Source organism: Candoia aspera, chromosome 1 (genome assembly GCF_035149785.1).
Source record: "Candoia aspera isolate rCanAsp1 chromosome 1, rCanAsp1.hap2, whole genome shotgun sequence".
NCBI classification, from domain to species: Eukaryota; Metazoa; Chordata; class Lepidosauria; order Squamata; family Boidae; genus Candoia; species Candoia aspera.
In genome coordinates this window covers 98,835,448-98,842,340 of record NC_086153.1, presented here as the reverse complement: position 1 = coordinate 98,842,340, position 6,893 = coordinate 98,835,448, and the positions used below count along the sequence as shown (strand labels likewise).

The window sequence follows — 6,893 nt, the reverse complement described above, 5'->3', positions numbered from 1 at the left end:
CTATTGCCATCTTTACTGAGCAACTGGTACAGATTCTTTTTTTCCTGCTTTAATTTGGTATATATCTGAAGAAGACCATTTTGTTTTTCTTAGTATCCCTCACCAAGTCAGCTCATTCTGAGATGTTGTCTCTACCATTTCAGGCAACTTTATGCTTTTAGTAGTCTTTTTTTAGGCACTCCTGCCGTATTCTAAGCTGCTTTTCTGATTAGCTTCTCCTGTCATGGAACCCTAGTTAACATTGCTCAGAATTCTTAAATCAACAATATTTATTCAGTCAAAAAGACCAGTAAAATTTAAAAGGACAAAAAACAGAGTGAAACAAAGAGATACAATAATATACTACCAACTAATAACAACTAACAGCGGCAGTATCATAGCCAATGAGGTTTATCCGAGGCACGATTATTGCTAATTGGAAACTTTCTTGAATTACAAGGTTAGGGTTCATTCCTACTCAGCAACTCCAGCATATGCAGTCCCTTTCCCCCAGTACACCTGCTAGTTGATTTCTTCACCAGATCTTCCCTATGAGATCAATTTTGTGCCGTCCTATAACTGCTGATGGAGAAAGTTGTCAGGCAAGTCAGGAAATTCCTAGGAGGACCATGCTTGGCAGAGGTGGATTTTGGTGATGAAAAAACCCATGCCTCTTGGAAGGATCTGCAGTTTGCTTTTGAAAGGCATAATCCATCTCTTTTGTTTGGCTGAGTAGATGATAGTAGACACCAATACAGCAACAGTACTGCTTTAATTTATTTCTCCACCTGTTTTAAGATGCTGTCTACACTATCACTGGATTCATTTATTTGGCATTTGTAGCAGTGTGGGCGTTTTTAATATATAGTGCAACCTGCTCTTCCCTTTTGGGCATCACACCTGATCTTGGCAGTAAATCACAGGTCTCCAGGCATTTAACCCTACATTCATTTTTGCTAGATTTGGCAGAAGACTCCCAGACATGATTCAGCTAGATTAATATCTTTATTGCAGACACAAATCAAGCCTCAAAACTAACAGTTGATTGCCTACTGCAGCACTAGGAAATCAAAGACTGTATATAGACAGTGCCATCTATTTTTATTGTTTTCTGATTATTTTATCTGTGGTTTCATTTGAGGGGGGGGCGTGTCCCTTGTTTATTGCTACATAATTTTATTGATACCATGGACATTTTATTATTGTGATTGTAACCTGCCCAGAGTTTCTCAAATTGCAGCAGGCAAAAAATTGAATGAATAAACAAATAAACAACTTCTACTCCAGGGTTTAAAATCTAGATCTCTCTCTCCTGATCTTCTAAATTAACCGGTACCTAGTGGGTCACTTCATGGCCTTAGGAGGTGACTGAGGCATGTTTATATAACAATACTCTCTTGCTTCTGGACTGCCTCGCCAGCCTCAGCCCTTACTGTACCTTTCTTTCGGTTCTGCTTCTTTTGAACAAATAGTCTTCAGTAGCTCTGTTCCAGTCATGAGAACCCTCCCACCAAGACCCCTTTATGTCTTTTTGCCCACTTGTTCCAAGAGCTCAACCTTATCTTGCTTATTTCTTGCACTCTATGCTTTGGTATATAGACAACAAAGGCCAAGAATCAATGGGCTTCCTGATTTTTTATTAAATGGTTTAACAGGGATCATTACAGAAACATTCCCACTTCCTCCTACACTGCACAAATCTTTATTTGGGTCTTTCTTTCAGGATTTTCACTAGAGGATTCAGTTTAAGTGTCTTCTGTTCAAGCTTGACATATTTTGACCTAACGCATTACTACCCATTTTTGTAATGGTCTTGTGCCTGTAGTATATCATTCAGGTAACTGATACTAAGACCCCAGAAAACAAATCTCTCCCTGTAGTACTATTTGCAGTGACTATACACTGCACTGTATGAATAGATTACCTAATTGCTAACAACCAGCTTTCCATATACAGTACGTTGGCTACACCACAGTTTGTTTAAGCATGGTTTGTTAATAAGCCACAGTTGCTGAGTTCTCATATTATGTGACGTGAAAACCAAACAAATCCCATGAAGGCTTTGCCTGAGAATGATACGTGAGCTTAGTCTGGCCATCACTAGGATTATGAGGACCATAGGTGATTTATCTTGTGGAGATGTCACATACTGCCTTGACGAAGACTTGATGTGTGACAAATCTACCTCTCCACTGAATAGAGGGGGAGCACATCATTGCTTCACAGAGGTGAATCCAAGGAGCACTTTGCTTAGATACCCTTCACATTTCAATGATCAGCACTGGCCTAGCTATCATAGCATCTAGACAAACCATTCCAAACTGCAGGTACAAACTACACACTGAAGCCGTGGAGTCCTTGGTGCTCTCTGAGCTTGGTTGTTTGCTTGCAGAAGTCTCACTACTTGTCTAGGTAGCATCATCAGTGTGCTGGGCACAAGGCACTGATGATGCAGTGCCCAGGGCACTGATGATGTTACCTAGTCAGGTAATGAAACGTCTGCAAGCAAACAACCAAGCTCAGAGAGCACCAAGGACTCCACAGTTCAACCCTGAGCTACAAAGGTTCTCTTCTGTTACATACTGAAGGCTCCCAGTGCACAATTGCCAGAGGGAAGCACTTTTCCCCAAGCTTCCCTTCCCATGGGTGGCATGAAGCCTGTAAACTAGCGACATTGAAATAAATGCCCCATTGAAATAAATAAGATGTAGTCATTTTACACCTAGATGTAAGCAAGCAGCCTAACTGTAACGTGGAAAGAATTACTTTGAAAGTAAATATTATTCTTCAGTTTAAGAATGCAAAGATGCATCAAGACATTGACAAACTGAATCCAGATTCTTCTCTGCTCTGAGAACACTCATTCAGACAAAATAATCAAATATCATCCTGATTTGATTTCTACTTGGAGCCAGACATAGAAGTGATGATCTGACAGTAAATACTTTACATGCATGCTTTTCTTATGTTTGGCTACCAAATGGCATGGAGTGTCATTGAGAGATGGCAGAGACGGAAATGGTTGCTTTTGATTTCAGCCTCAGGGTTGTTATTCTTCATGTTTTTGGTTTGATAACCTAAGTAAGCGTTATCAGGAATTAAAAAGCTATGCATGCCAAAAAGATAAATTACCCTCCTGCCGCTTAAAGAAATGCACCTCCAAAGGAGATGCATTTGCTGTTACTATTATGAGCTGTAAAATCAGAGTATCTTAAGCTCACATGGGCTTTTTGCTTTTGATCTCTCTTGAACAAAGCTCTAAATTTTGTTCCAATCTCCTGAAATTTCACTTTTCTCCACTGAAACTAAAACTGATCCCTTAAACTGGCTCATGCCTGCTGTTCTTTGCCTTCATGAGAGAACATGGGGATGGAATGATTAATGTGATTTTCTGGATAGTAGCCAAAATAACCTTCCCCCTATTTTTTTCAGCAAACACAGCTGTCCCTTTTCATATAGGAACGGTTGTAGAACTGGAGATGCCTGGATTGAGATGAGCTGATTTACAAAAACAAAGAGATTCCTCTGCTTTTCATCAGCTCTGTCCAGTGCAGCTGAACAATAATCAAGGTTTTTTCCTCCAAGAGCATCAGCAAACAGATCAGGTAGATTAACTGCCTTCAGGCTAATCTCTGCAGGAGAAAGAAAAAGAATGGTTCTGTTTACAGGACGTGCTTATCCATGGTCAACTGAAATCTCATTTACCCAATTAACTCAATTTTCTAGGTCAGTGTTTGTCAAACTTGGCAACTGAAGATGTACGGACTGCAACTCCCAGAATTCTGGGAGTTGAAGCCCACACATGTTAAAGTTGCCAAGTTTGACAAACACTGTACCAGGTTAATTAAAAGGCTGGGTATGCACATCTTTCTAAGCTAAAATGTGATTGGGGCTCGGCTTTAATACGTTGTGCAAACACAGCCAATATGATGGATACGTGAGTCATTTCATAACTCGCCTAGCAGTATGAGTCTTGGGGATATTTGCTGCATGGTTGCGATAGTATTCTCTATACCAGTTTTATTTCTGTAACAATAGTTCTGTCAGATGAACTGGACTGAGAGAGCATTATACAGAAGTCAGCTGTAGTTCACTCAACTGTGGGTTACAAACTGCAGTTGGCTAAGTTCACACCATATATTGTGCCAAAACCAAACAAACCAAACTGGGTCTGAATGCAATATGCCAGTCAGTCAAACTTTATTTACAGACCCAGACTTCATAAAAGAAAATACAGTATATGATACAAAGTACAATGTAGCATGCATGAGATATGAGTGTGTCACTTCCCTGAATAATGTAACACAAAATCCAGTACAGCTAGTCCTTGTTCAACATACACTTGTTTGATGACTGTTTGAAGTTACGATGATCCTGGACAAGGGGTATGTATGACAGATCCTCACTTTTGGGGCTGTTGCAGCATCCCTGAGGTCATGTGTTCACAATCTGAGTGCTTGGCGACCAGCTTGCAGTTACAAAGTCACAGTCACATGATCCTGCAGTCACATGATTGCCATTTGCAACCTTCACTGCCAGATTCTGACAAGCAAAGTCAACAGGAAAGCCTGCAGGAGGTTCATAAATGGCAACCACATGACTGTGGGATGCTGCAACCATGTGGGATTTATCTAACAACAGCAACTGGGACTGCTGGAACTGCCATCATAAGTTGGCGCAGTCATGTGATGTTGCACCTGATGACTGTGTTGCTTACTGATAGAGTTCCCAATCCCAATTACCATCGGTAAGTGAGAACTACCTGTACCTAAGAAGGGGACTTCTTAGGTGTCCTAGTTAGGTGTCCTTCAAAGGTCCAGTGGAATTTTTTTAAAGCTCCTTGAAAAATGCATGACCTCTAACTTCTTGCAATTAATATGTAATGAGTGTTCCCTACAGTTCTGCCTCTTCTAAGATCTACCAGTGTCTGTGATCAAACCCATGATCTCAAACCCATGCTCTTATGAAGTGCATATAATAGGGTGAGTAACCGTCTATCAATTGTAGATGTTTTGAGTTTTTCTAGAGGTGGAATCAAAGACCTGCTGGGGAGCTATAACCTGGGAAAAAAGGGTTCTCTGAAGTGGCCGGGTATATTTTCAAGCAAATGGGAGTGTATCAGCCCTTGATCTAACAGAGACCAACCTGCCCCAAACCCTGCCTGTTCTTCCACTAAAAGGTCCCCTTCTTCCAGCCAGTCTAAGACACCAGTGAAAGCATCTAGCATGGAGCTCACTAATTATGCAAAGCAGGCTCAATGGGCAGTAAATGGCTAGATCGTCTGTCTTTCCCTTCTTCCAGATAAGATAATCTGCCCCAGTCTGTAGGAACATGGGTGTATTATCATTGTAAGTGAAAAGTGAAACCAACACTGGAGCCCACTACTCGGAGTGGGTTCATATCAGTTCAGGGGGAATTAAATCCAGACCTGGAGCTTTACCAGGTTGTAACTGTCTAATTAATGTATACTAGACAACCTGTGACCCACTGGGTCATCCTTTCAGAGATACAGTATTTCCTTACCTAAACAGAGAAACAGAATCACCACAGGCAGGCAATAAAGCAGTGGGAGCATGAGCAACTTCCAAATTCCTGCTGGCTTCACCACTGACTTTGCTTGTGGGAAGCTGGCCAGGAGCATTGGAAATCACTCCTCCTCCTTCTTGGCTGACCTCGGGAACTCCCTGCCCCATTGCTGGGTTGAGGGGAAACAAAGAGAACCATGGACCACAAGGAAAACTGCACCCTTGCTCCCCATCCTGGTGTGTCCCAAGGGCCCCCTCCCTCTAAGGAGGAATAGGGCTAACCCATCAACTGCCTGTGCCCCCAGGTCAGCCCTACCTTGCCAGCAGGCATCTGAGTCGCTCCCTTGTCCTTCCCTTACTGCCCACTGCCATTAAGAGACTTCAGATTTTGGCCTCAGTTCCAAAGCAACCAATCGCCACTTGCCTGTCAGGCCTTGCCACCACCCAATTGGGTGCAGGGGCCAGAGGGAGGCAGGAAAGAGGGCAGGGATATGCCCCTCCCATCTTCTCTTGTATCACGCAACCTACAGGTTTTTCTGGGACGTATAGTTGGAAGATGCAGTGGTACTGAATCCACCACAACTTTGCCAAATTTCAATCCCCCAGGAGTAATGGGTCTGGGATTTTGGACACATTCTTTAAGTTAAGTTGCTCACATTTGCTCTATGTTGGACTCCAGCTTTAAGGCAGGGGCAGTGGAGGATACGGGGGCAAAGTCTGGCATGGTTATCTGGGGGGAATTTGATCCGGTTGCACCTGAGGAAGTGGACAGGGCCCTTGCAGCTACTAGTTTGGCCACTTCTGTATTAGATGTGTGCCCTTCCTGGTTGGTCAAGGCTGCCCTGGAGGAGGCACATGATTGGGTCTGGGCAGTGATTAATTCCTCTTTGAGAGAGGGGGTGCTCCCGCCAGCTCTTAAGGAGGAGGTGGTGCATCGTCTCCTCAAGGAGCCATCGCTCAACCCAACCAGCCTGGACAGTTTTCGTCCAGTCTCCAACCTCCCCTTTTGGGGGAAGGTTGTGGAGAGAGTGGTCACGTGGCAGCTGCAGAGGACCCTGGATGAAACGGATTATCTGGACCCTTTTCAGTCAGGGTTCAGGCTGGGTTATGGGACTGAGACAGCATTGATCGCACTCTTAGATGACCTCTGGCAGGAGCGGGATGGGGGCAGTGCGACCATTCTCACTCTTCTTGACCTCTCAGTGGCCTTCGATACCATCGATCATGGTATCCTTCTGGACTGGCTTCGGGAGTTGGGGATGGGTAGCACAGTGTTGTGCTGGTTCTCCTTCCTCCAGGGTCGGTTCCAGTTGGTAATGATAGTGGGGGAGAGGTCCAGCCCACGTCCCCTACTCTATGGGGTGCCTCAGGGCTCGGTTCTCTCCCCTC

At 43.7% G+C, this 6,893-nt stretch overlaps 1 pseudogene; it reads left to right on the top strand.

The window, feature by feature from the left end:
- The first annotated feature begins 354 nt into the window (after positions 1-354).
- LOC134488656 (U4 spliceosomal RNA) lies at positions 355-437 on the top strand (annotated as a pseudogene).
- Positions 438-6,893: the final 6,456 nt, after the last annotated feature.